This window comes from Eptesicus fuscus, chromosome 9 (assembly GCF_027574615.1).
Source record: "Eptesicus fuscus isolate TK198812 chromosome 9, DD_ASM_mEF_20220401, whole genome shotgun sequence".
NCBI lineage: Eukaryota > Metazoa > Chordata > Mammalia > Chiroptera > Vespertilionidae > Eptesicus > Eptesicus fuscus.
In genome coordinates, this window is record NC_072481.1 from 98,714,827 (window position 1) to 98,723,224 (window position 8,398).

Consider the following 8,398-nt stretch of genomic DNA (forward strand, 5'->3'; position numbering starts at 1 on the left):
CAAGGGAGGAACGGAGGCGGGGTAGAGTGCAGCAGGAAATCCTATTGCAGGATTTTTCCTGCAACGGGAAAGCTAGTATATATATATATCTATATATATATATATATATATATATATATATAGAGAGAGAGAGAGAGAGAGAGATGTGTGTGTGTATATATATATCCCTCAACTGTGGATATTTTTCCCATTAATTTTTAGAGAGTGGAAGGTAGGGAGGGAAGTAGGGAGGGGGAGAGAGAGAGACAGAGACAGAGAGAAACATTGATGGCTTATCTCCGAACATGCCCCAATTTGGACCAGGGATTGAACCTGAAACCCAGGTTACTGCTTTTGACGGGGAATCAAACCCGTGACACTTCGGTGCACAGGCCAATGCTGTAACCAGTGAGAAACACCAGCCAGGGCACATAGCAGTATTTTTACCAATGCATACCTTAGGGAAACAAAGGAAAAAATAAACAGGACTACATCAAACTAAAAAGCTTCTGTACAGCAAAACAAACCATCAACAAGATGAAAAGGGAATTCACTGCATGGGAGAACATATTTGCCAATGATATATCTGATAAAGGGTTAATTTCCAAAATATATAAAGAAGACGTATGAAAAATGCTCAAGGTCACTAATCATCAGAGAGATGCAAATTAGACTACAGAGAGTTATCACCTCATATTGCCAGAATGGCTTCCATCAATAAATCAACAAACAACAAGTGCTGGCAAGGATGTGCAAAAAAGAACCCTCGTGCACTGTTGGTGAGCTGGCAGACTGTGCAGCCACTGTGGAAAACAATATGCAGTTTCCTCAAAAAATTAAAAATGGAACTGCCTTTTGACCCAGGGATCCCACCTCTGGGAATATATCCTAAGAATCTGAAGACACCCATCAGAAAGAATATATGCACCTTTATGTTCATAGCAGCATTATTTACAATAGCCAAGATCTGGAAACAGTCAAAGTAGATGAGTGGATAAAAAAGCTGTGGTACATTTACACAATGGAATAATATGGGGCTATAAAAAAGAAGGGTCTCTTCTCTTTGCAACAGGATGGAGGACCTGGAGACTATTATGCTCAGCAAAATAACCCAGTCAGAGAAAGCTAAGTATCACATGATCGCACTCATATATGAGAGCTAATGTACAAAATAAACTGACAAAATTGAACCAGAGGCATGGATACATGGAACAGTCTGACAGAGGTTGGAGGAGAGGGGGAGGGGGACTAAATGAAAGAAGGGGAAGAGAGTAGCCAAAGAACAAATATGCATAATTCATGGGCACAAACAACAGAGTGGTGAAGGCCAGGAGAGAGGTGGTGGGGACTGGATGGGGATTATAAAGGGGGGTGGGGACCGGGGGTATCTGTAATAGTGTCAACAATAAAAAGGAAGGATGTCAAATGAGACATATATGAATGTACCGCTCTGCAATTTGGGAGGTGAATTAATTCAGGCAAACATTTAGCAACTTTCTTGAAAACCCAAAATTATGACTGAAGGACCGAAGCAGCAAAGGCCAGTGCAGGGAGCAGTAGGCTGTCATTGTGTGTTTTAGGTTCTCCTCCCACATAGCCTGTAGCTTCTGGCTGAGCCCGAAACCCAGAAAACCCAGGGGCTTTCCTACTGAGGAGAGAGGCATGGGGCCTCTTGGCTTCGATTTTGTTTCTCTTGATTTTGCTGTCACATTTATTTTTTTATTGATATCTTTTATATACTATAAACCTCAGCCATTTAAAAGTGTAGAATTCAGCACTTTTTAGTCTATGCCCACAATATTCCATCCACCACCACTATAATCCATTTTAGAACATTTTTATTCCCCTAAGAGGATACCCAGCACTCTTTGCCTAACCCCCAATCCCTGCACCTCCCCACACCTCTTAGCCTTAGGCAGCCACTAGTCTACTCTCTGTCTCTATTTTTGCCTATTTTGGACAATTCATATACATGACACCTACGACATGTGGTCTTTTGTGTCTGGTCTCTTTGTGCGGACATATTTGATCAGCACCTGGTCCAGAACACCATGCCTTTTTGCCAGGTGGATTTGGGTTTGATCCACAGAAATTGAGAACCGATCACAAACTTCCCAGGATGCTCGTAGCTGGAAGGGAAAACAGGGCTGTGTATGCCCAGGACACCCACAAATGTTTCATTGTTTTGCTGCATAGCTTTTCTTTCGGGTTGCTTGTCTGTCCCTCTCTGCACTCCTGCGTCCCAAAAGGCAGGAGAAGGTAGAGGAGTGAGTGCTTAGAACCCAAAAGATCATCTGAAGCAGCTCCACGCCCACCTCTGGAGGGCTGCAGAACTTGCCAAGTGCTCTGTGAAGTCTGTTCTGAACCTAGATTGGCCCCTGCGGCTAAGCAGCTCCAGGCACGTGCCAGGTCATCCTGGGCATTGCTGCTCTCACCAGCTCAGAGCAGAGCTCTGGAATACCTAGGTGAACCTGTGAACCTGGAGACCAGCTCCTCCAGGCCCTGGGTCCGTCAGGAACAGTGCAGCAGAACTTCATGCCCAACCAATGGACGTGATTGATCTGTGACTCTGGGTGGCTCCCCTTGTTTAGGCAGAAACCACCATGTGGTATCCACTAAAAACCTGTTGTTTAAGGGAAGTTTCTCTCCCTGTCATCAGCGGCTGACTACGGGTGGTTCAGTGTGTTTTTCCTTAAACACAGTTGCTGGGCTTCTGGCAGGACTGTTGTAAACACTTCCCATCATTCCTTCATGTTTTTAGCCCTGAGTGTTGTAGTGCTGGGAGAGACCCAGGTCCTTGCTCTGTCATTTATAAAGAACCTGCCTGGTACAGGATAGAGCTGACTGCTCTGGAGTTAATGATTTTAAAACCTGCGGAACCAGATGTCACCTGACCTGTGAGGTGCCCTCAGAGGTATGAGAAGCACAGGAGGGCAGTGTCTGGCACTCTGATTCCTGAGTGTGAGAAGGAAGAAGGTGGGGTAAAGGGAAAAACAAAGTCAGGCAGGGGTGGGTCTGGCAAAGTTCTTGGGCCACCAAGGTGGCTCCCAGGCGCACTGCATGATTCACTGAGGGTGAGCGGTAGGTGGATGTGAGGGCAGGCTTGGCTTCAAAGGGCGGCTCAGCCTCTGACTCACAGTGGAACCTTGAGCATGTCACCCAGTCTCACCTGATTGAAGTTCCTCTGTACCTGGTGGCTTCTTTTGTCACATGAGCCAGGAACATGCTACGGACTTAATAATAGTATCATCATCATGCATTTCTGGTTCCCTCATTAGACCAATAAACCTCTGGAGAGCAGGAACCAGATAGCCTTATCTTTGTACCCCTAGGTACCTACCCCAATATGTACCTGAAACCTATTAAAATTTTCCATAAGCCGGAGAAATTGAATGAAATTTTAGGTAAGGGAGAGAGTGGCTGCAGATAATTTTGGGAATTCAGTTATCACTTTTCCTTAGAAAAACATTTTATTGTTCTGAGACACTTGGTAAAGGGATAGCTTTTACAAAAAAGCAGCTTTTGTGAGTTAAGCGTAGATAATCCAACCCAGATGCATCAGATTTCCTGGTAAGTGCTTGAACATGCTTTTAGAAATAGAGCAGAGATGGGGGAAGGGAGGAAAGGATGCTTGGCAGAAGGAATTTTAGCCTGAGGCTAAATTTAGTGTGTGGCTGGATTTTGTCATTGCTAACAAGAAGCAGGTATTGAAAATATGTTACAGACAGTTGAAAATCTTGCCATGAATGGTTTCCTGTTGACTTTTCCCCTCCTCCATGCCTAGTGATCCCAAATGCACTGAAAGATAAAGATGTTTACATTTAAGTTTAAATTAAGATAAAACAGATTCTACCCTGTTGCTTTATCCAAAATGGATTTGAAAAGAAATGCTAAGCCCACTGAGGCTGCAAAGGCTCATCTCAGAGGCTGTTGGAAGGCCTCCTGTCCCCAACCAAGCTGTGCCTATTCTGTAAGCTCAGCCTCCCTGTTTCCCAAGCATTCAGTTCTGACCTTTCTACCAGCCTATCTCTAGCTCAGAGGCTGTTCCTAACTGCCTACCAGATTTTGGAGAAGAAGGTAACAAATTCCTACAGAAGGTTAGCCAGGACACAGGTGGAGTAAGAGAAAACTTTCATTTTCATTCCAAAGGAGGAAGTGGAGATCCAGCTAGATCTATTTTATTAACTAACTAGTGGCCCAGTGCACGAAATTCATGCACGGGGGTGGTGTCCCTCAGCCCAGCCTGCACCCTCTCCAATCTGGGACCCCTCGAAGGATGTCCTACTGCCGGTTTACAGGGATCGGGCCTAAACTGGCAGTCGGACATCCTTCTCGCAATCCGGGACTGCTGGCTCCTAACTGTTCACCTGCCTGCCTGCCTGATTGCCCCTAACCACTCTGCCTGCCAGCCTGCTTGCCCCCAAATGCTCCCCCCGCCAGCCTGATTGACGCCTAACTGCTCCCCGTGCCAGTGTGCTCATCCCCAACTGTCCCCCGCTGCCAGCCTGCTCGCCCCTAAATTCTCCCCCCACCAGCCTGATCACCCCAACTGCTCCCCGTGCCAGTGTGCTCATTCCCAACTGCCCCCCCCTGCTGGCCTGCTCGCTCCCACCTACCCTCCCCACTGGCCTGCTCACCCCCAACTACCCCCCTGCTGGCCTGCTCACCCCAAATTGCCCCCCTGCTGTCCTGCTCACCCCCAACTGACCCTCACTGATGGCCTGCTCACCCCCAACTGGCCCCCCTGCTGGCCTGCTCACCCCCAACTGCCCCCCGTGCTGGCCTGCTCACTCCCAACTTCCCCCCCTGCTGGCCTGCTCACTCCTACCTGCCCTCCCCACTGGCCTGCTCGCCCCCAACTGTCCCCCTGCTGGCTTGCTCACCCCAAACTGCACCCCCACTGCTCCAAGATGTAACGCAGCTGCAGAGTTAGGCCAGCTTCACCACCAACTGACCCCCACTGATGGCCTGCTCGCTCCCAACTGGCCCCCCTGCTGGTCTGCTCACCCCCAACTGTCCCCCCCACCAGCCTGATCACCCACAACTGCCCTCCCCTCTTGGCCTCTAACCGCCTCTACCTCAGCCCCGCCACCATGGCTTTGTCCAGAAGAACGTCCGTAAGGTCTCCTGGAAGGTCTCCCAGTCTAATTAGCATATTACCCTTTTATTAGTAACGATAGAGGCCTGGTGCACGGGTGGGGGCTGGCTGGTTTGCCCTGAAGGGTTTCCCGGATCAGGGTGGGGGTTCCCTTGGGGCATGGGGTGGCCTGGGCGAGGGGCCTGTGGTGGTTTACAGGCCACCCATGCCCCCATTGGGGTGAGGGTCCCCACTGTGAGGGTGTGGCCAGCCTGGGTGAGGGGCTGATGGTTGTTTGCAGGCTGGCCACGCCCCCCAGCAACCCAGGCTCCAAGCCCCTCCTTCAGCAGAGGCCAGGGCGGGCGGGAAGCTTGGCTTCCTCCATCACCAGGGGCAACCCAAGCCTCCTGCTCACTCCAACTCCATTGCCGCCTCCATCTTTCTTGGGTTAATTTGCATACTCACTCCGATTGGCTGGTGGGCATAGTGGAGTGACGGTCAATTTGCAGGTTTCTCTTTTATTAGTGTAGATAAAGATCTGAAGCTGTAAAACATTTTAAACGTTTATTTGGGGGTCTTAAAGATTCAAATCTTGAAGACTCAGATTTCAGGCAGCAACCCAAACTATTCTTCAAAGAGAACAAGAAAAGGCAGGGATTATAAAGGCAAAAACCACAAACTAAAACTACAAGATGGACATGTGCCAGGATGTTTATGGATTTTTTTATTTTTTTATTTTTACTTTTTATTGATTTTGAGAGAGAGAATCCCTGGGAGGACGCTCTAATTAATGGAGCTACCGGCCCGGGTAGTTCCAGGATGCTTTGAACTGAGCTTAACAACTGGTTTAGCAATTTAGTAGCTCTGAAAATTAAAGCGCAAGGCGTGATAGGCCCCACTTCCCTAAGAGCCTCCTGACTATTTTAAAGAACTCTCTTAGCAGGGCTTATTCCATTTTTTTTCCCCATTGTTGATTTATAGCCCAAAGGAGGGTGACCCCAGGGAACTGCAAGGGTCACACTTCTGAAAGAAGTACAGGGGGAGCCAGTGCTGTAAGAGGAACTAGTACTCATTCAAGAGTCCATACAAAAGAAAGTAAAATTGCAAAACATTCTCCAGAAACAGTCTGCACAGAACAGAATGTGAAGCAATATGGGGGCCCGGGCCTCTTGCGAGGACCCAGCAGAGTCCACGCATGAGATTGTCCCAAGAATGGTCTGCAAAGGCCTGCGCTGCCCTGAATCGCAATAAGCAGGGCACCATGGGCTAAGAAGAGCTTCCCTGTGATGCCACAAATACTCGCACAACTCTCCCTCCTACACAGGGGACTGAGCACCAAACACCAGCCCTCTGCTCCAAGATGTGGCGCAGCTGCAGAGTTAGACCAGCTTCCCCATGGGCAGTGGCAGCTGTCTTCCTCACACTACCCTTCTCCCACACCAGGCTCCAGCACACTTTTCCTGTTTCCTTTTTTATTTATTTCTATTTATTTATTTATTGTCTCAAGTTTTACATATGTCTTCTTTTTCCCCAATTGACCCCCCACCCCAGCCATTCCCACCTCGGGCAAGCCCCCACTGCCCCATTGTCTGTGTCCATTGGTTATGCTAAATATGCATGCATACAAGTCCTTTGGTTGCTCTCTAACAGCCCCTCCTCTATCATTTGTCTCTGGATCTATTATTATTCATCAGATTATGTTGATCATTATATCCCACATATGAGTGAGATCATGTGATATTTATCTTTCTCCGACTGGCTTATTTCACTTAGCATACTGCTCTCCAGTTCCATCTATGCTGTTGCAAATGGTAAAAGTTCCTTCTTTTTTATAGCAGCATAGTATTCCATTGTGCAGATGTACCACAGTTTTTTAATCCGCTCATCTGCTGATGGGCACTTAAGCTGTTTCCAAGTCTTAGCTATTGTAAATTGTGCTGCTATGAATATAGGGGTGCATATATCCTTTCTGATTGGTGTTTCTAGTTTCTTCGGATATATTCCTAGAAGTGGGATCACTGGGTCAAATGGGAGTTCCATTTTTAGTTTTTTGAGGAAACTCCATACTGTTCTCCACAGTGGCTGCACCAGTCTGCATTCCCACCAGCAGTGCACGAGGGTTCCTTTTTCTCCACATCCTCGCCAGCACTTGTCATTTGTTGATTTGTTGATGATAGCCATTCTGACAGGTGTGAGATGGTATCTCATTGTTGTTTTGATTTGCATCTCTCAGATGATTAGTGACTTTGAGCCTGTTTTCATATGTCTCTGGGTCTTCTGTATGTCCTCTTTGATAAGTGTCTATTTAGATCATTTTCCCATTTTTGAATGGCTCATTTATCTACCTTTTGTTAAGTTGTATGAGTTCTCTGTAAATTTTGGAGATTAAGCCCTTATCCAAAATATCATTGGCAAATATATTCTCCAATGCAGTGGGCTTTCTTGTTGTTTTATTGATGGTTTCTTTTGCTGTGCAGAAGCTTTTTATATTGATGTAGTCTCATTTTTTTATTTTCTCCTTAGTCTCCATTGCCCTAGGAGCTGTATCTGTAAAGATATTGCTGCAACATATGTCTGCTATTTTGCTGCCTGTGGAGTCTTGTAGGATTTTTATGGTTTCCCATCTTATATTCAAGTCCTTTAGCCATTTTGAGTTTGTTTTTGTAAGTTGGTGATCTAGTTTCATTTTTTTTGCATGTATCTGACCAAATTTCCCAGCACCATTTATTAAAGAGACTGTTTTGACTCCATTGTATGCTCTTGCCTCCTTTGTCAAATCTTAATTGAGCATAATGGCTTGGGTCGATTTCTGGGTTCTCTGTTCTGTTCCATTGGTCGATATGTCTGTTCTTGTGCCAGTACCAGGCAGTTTTGAGAATCGTGGCTTGGTAATATAACTTGATATCTGGTATTGTGATCCCTCCAACTTTGATCTTCTTTCTCAGGATAGCTGTGGCTATTTGGGGTCTTTTTATTCCAGATGAATTTTTGGAGAGTTTGTTCTAGATCTTTGAAATATGCAGTTTGTATTTTAATAGGGATTGCATTGAATCTGTAGATTGCTTTGGGTAGAATGGACATTTTTTTAAATATATTTTTATTGATTTCAGAGAGAAAGGGAGAGGGAGAGAGACATAGAAACATCAATGATGAGAGAGAATCATTGATTGGCTGCCTCCTACATGCCCCCCACTGGGGATTGAGCCCGCAACCTGGGCATATGCCCTGACCAGGAATCAAACCAGTGACCTCTTGGTTCCTGGGTCGATGCTCAACTGCTGAGCTACACCCGGCTGGGCCAGTATGGACATTTTAATGATGTTGATTCTACTAATCCATGAA